Genomic DNA, 4500 nt, shown 5'->3' on the forward strand with positions numbered 1-4500 from the left:
CAAAGCCACCATTACAAAAGATTCTGCAAGGGATCCTGCACACAGAAATTGACACCCAACTTAACCATGAAAAGGCAGTCACCACCAAACCACAGGAAAAGAAAAAGCAAGACAGTAGAGAGTAACCTCAAATTAGGTACACACAATCAAACCTTCAAACAACTAAGACAACTAAATGACAGGAATCACCACATACCTATCAGTACTAACGCTTAATATTAATGGACTTAATTCACCCATCAAAAGGCACTGCTTAATGAAATGGATTAAAAAGGAAGATCCAACAATTTGTTGCTTACAGGAGACCCATTTCACCGACAGAAATAAGCATAGGCTAAGGATGAAAGGCTGGAAGATTTACCAAGCCGATGGCCCCTGAAAACAGGCAGGAGTAGCAATACTTATCTCTGACAAAGTAGACTTCAAACCTTCAATGATCAAACGAGATACAGAAGGACATTCCATACTAATAAAAGGGGAACTAGACCAAAAGGAAATAATAATTATCAACCTGTATGCACCCAATGTCAACATATCCAATTTCATCAAACATACTCTGAAAGACCTAAAAGCATATATAAACGCCAACACAGTGGTTGTGGGAGACTTTAACACCCCATTATCATCAATAGATAGGTCATCCAAACAAAAAATCAATAAAGAAATCCAAGATCTAAAATATGCAATAGATCAAAAAGACCTAGTAGATGTCTACAGAACATTTCATCCAACTTCTACACAATATACATTCTTCTCAGCTGCCCATGGAACCTTCTCCAAAATAGAACATACCCTAGGGCACAAAACAAGTCTCAGCAAATACAAGAAAATAGAAATTATACCGTGCATACTATCTGATCACAATGCAGTAAAAGTAGAACTCAACAACAAAAGTAAAGACAAAAAACATGCAAACAGCTGGAAACTAAATAACTCATTACTTAATGAAGAATGGATCATTGATGAAATAAAAGAGGAAATTAAAAAGTTCCTGGAAGTCAATGAAAATGAAAACACAACCTACCAGAACCTATGGGACACAGCTAAGGCAGTCTTGAGAGGAAAGTTTATAGCCATGAGTGCATATATTTAAAAGATTGAAAGATCCCAAATCAATGACCTAATGATACATCTCAAACTCCTAGAAAAACAAGAACAAGCAAATCCCAAAACAAATAGGAGAGAAATAATAAAAATAAGAGCTGAAATCAATAAAATAGAATCCAAAAAAACCACACAAAGAATTAATGAAACGAAAAGTTGGTTCTTTGAAAAAATAAACAAGATGATAGACCCCTGGCAAACCTGACTAAAATGAGGAGAGAAAAAACCCAAATTAGTAGAATCAAGAATGCAAAAGGGGAGATAACAACAAACACCATGGAAGTCCAGGAAATCATCAGAGACTACTTTGAGAAACTTTATTCAAATAAATTTGAAAATTTTAATGAAATGGACAGATTTCTAGATACATATGATCATCCAAAACTGAACCAAGAGGGAATTAATCACCTGAATAGACCTATAACACAAAATGAAATTGAAGCAGCAATCAAGAGTCTCCCCAAAAAGAAAAGTCCAGGACCTGATGGATTCTCTGATGAATTCTATCAGACCTTTAAAGAAGAACTGATACCAACCCTCCTTAAACTGTTCCACGAAATAGAAAGGGAAGGAAAACTGCCAAACACATTTTATGAAGCCAGTATTACACTTATCCCAAAACCAGGCAAAGACACCTCCAAAAAGGAGAACTACAGGCCAATCTCCTTAATGAACATTGACGCAAAAATCCTCAACAAAATAATGGGAAACCAAATTTAACAACACATCAAAAAGATTATTCACCATGACCAAGTAGGCTTCATCCCAGGAATGCAGGGGTGGTTCAACATACGAAAATCAATAAACATAATAAACCACATTAACAGAAGCAAAGACAAAAACCACTTGATCATCTCAATAGATGCAGAAAAAGCCTTTGATAAGATCCAACATAATTTCATGATAAAAGCTCTAAGAAAACTGGGAATATAATGGCCAGAGCAATTAGGCAAGAAGAAGGAATAAAAGGAATACAAATATGTAAAGAAACTGTCAAAATGTCCCTATTTGCAGATGACATGATCCTATACCTTAAAGACCCAAAAAACTCTACTCAGAAGCTTCTAGACATCATCAATAGCTATAGCAAGGTAGCAGGATATAAAATCAACATAGAAAAATCATTAGCATTTCTACACACTAATAATGAGCAAACTGAAAAAGAATACATGAAAATAATCCCATTTACAATAGTCTCAAAAAAAATCAAATACCTAGGTGTAAACCTAACAAAAGATGTGAAAGACTTCTACAAGGAAAACTATACACTTCTGAGGAAAGAGATTGAGGAAGACTATAGAAAGTGGAGAGATCTCCCATGCTCATTGATTGGTAGAATCAACATAGTAAAAATGTCGATACTCCCTAAAGTAATCTACATGTTTAATGCAATTCCCATCAAAATTCCAATGACATTCATTAAAGAGATCGAAAAATCTACCATGAAATTTATATGGAAACACAGGAAGCCACGAATAGCCAAGGCAATACTCAGTCAAAAGAACAATGCAGGAGGTATCACAATACCTGCCTTCAAACTATATTACTAAGCAGTAGCAATAAAAACAGCATGGTACTGGCACAAAAACAGACATGAAGACCAGTGGAACAGAATAGAGGACCCAGATATGAAGCCACAAAATTATAACCAACTTGTCTTTGACAAAGGAGCTAAAAATATACAATGGAGAAATTGCAGCCTCTTCAACAAAAACTGCTGGGAAAACTGGTTAGCAGTCTGCGAAAAACTGAAACTAGATCCATGTATATCACCCTATACCAAGATTAACTCAAAATGGATCAAGGATGTTAATATCAGACCACAAATTCTAAAGTTGATGCAGGAAAGAGTAGGAAATACTCTGGAATTAATAGGTATAGGCAAGAACTATCTCAATGAAACCCCAGCAGCACAGCAACTAAGAGATAGCATAGATAAATGGGACCTCATAAAACTAAAAAGCTTCTGTTCATCAAAAGAAATGGTCTCTAAACTGAAGAGAACACCTACAGAGTGGGAGAAAATATTTGCCAACTATACATCAGACAAAGGACTGATAACCAGAATATATAGGGAACTTAAAAAACTAAATTCTCCCAAAACTAATGAACCAATAAAGAAATGGGCAAGTGAACTAAACAGAATTTTCTCAAAAGAAGAAATTCAAATGGCCAAAAAACACATGAAAAAATGCTCACCATCTCTAGCAATAAAGGAAATGTAAATTAAAACCACGCTAAGATTCCACCTCACCCCTGTTAGAATAGCCATCATCAGCAACACCACCAACAACAGGTGTCAGCGAGGATGCGGGGAAAAAAGGAACCCTGTTACACTGTTGGTGGGAATGTAAACTAGTACAACCACTCTGGAAAAAAATTTGGAGGCTACTTAAAAAGCTAGACATCGATCTACCATTTGATCCAGCAATACCACTCTTGGAGATATACCCCAAAGACTGTGACACAGGTTACTCCAGAGGCACCTGCAAACCCATGTTTATTGTGGCACTATTCACAATAACCAAGTTATGGAAACAGCCAAGATTTCCCACCACTGACGAATGGATTAAGAAAATGTGGTATCTATACACAATGGAATTTTATGCAGCCATGAAGAAGAACAAAATGTTATCATTCGCTGGTAAATGGATGGAATTGGAGAACATCATCTGAGTGAGGTTAGCCTGGCCCAAAAGACCAAAAATCGTATGTTCTCCCTCATATGTGGACATTAGATGAAGGGCAAACACAGCAATGGGATTGGACTTTGAGCACATGATAAAAGCGAGAGCACACAAGGGAGGGATGAGGATAGGTAAGACACCTAAAAAACTAGCTAGCGTTTGTTTCCCTTAATGCAGAGAAACTAAAGCAGTTACCTTAAAAGCAACTGAGGCCAATAGAAAAGGGGACCAGGACTTAGAGAAAAGGCTAGATCACAAAGAATTAACCTAGAAGGTAACACCTACGCACAGGAAATCAATGTGAGTCAATGCCCTGTATAGCTATCCTTATCTCAACCAGCAAAAACCCTTGTTCCTTCCTATTATTGCTTATACTCTCTCTACAACAAAATTAGAAATAAGGGCAAAATAGTTTGTGCTGGGTATTGAGGGGGTTGGGGGGAGAGGGAGGGGGCGGAGTGGGTGGTAAGGGAGGGGGTGGGGGCAGGGGGGAGAAATGAACCAAGCCTTGTATGCACATATGAATAATAAAATTTAAAAAAAAATCCAACAATACCTCTACCCAATCTCTGTAAGTGTCTAGCTGTGACAAAGATTTCCCTAGAGTTATACACATATTTCCATGCTTTAGTTGAATGCTTTAAATGAATGGGAGTTGGTAGAAACTATAAGAGGTGGAGCCTCAAGCAAGAACTCCTTCCGTGGGAGT

This window comes from Castor canadensis, chromosome 2 (genome assembly GCF_047511655.1).
Source record: "Castor canadensis chromosome 2, mCasCan1.hap1v2, whole genome shotgun sequence".
NCBI lineage: Eukaryota > Metazoa > Chordata > Mammalia > Rodentia > Castoridae > Castor > Castor canadensis.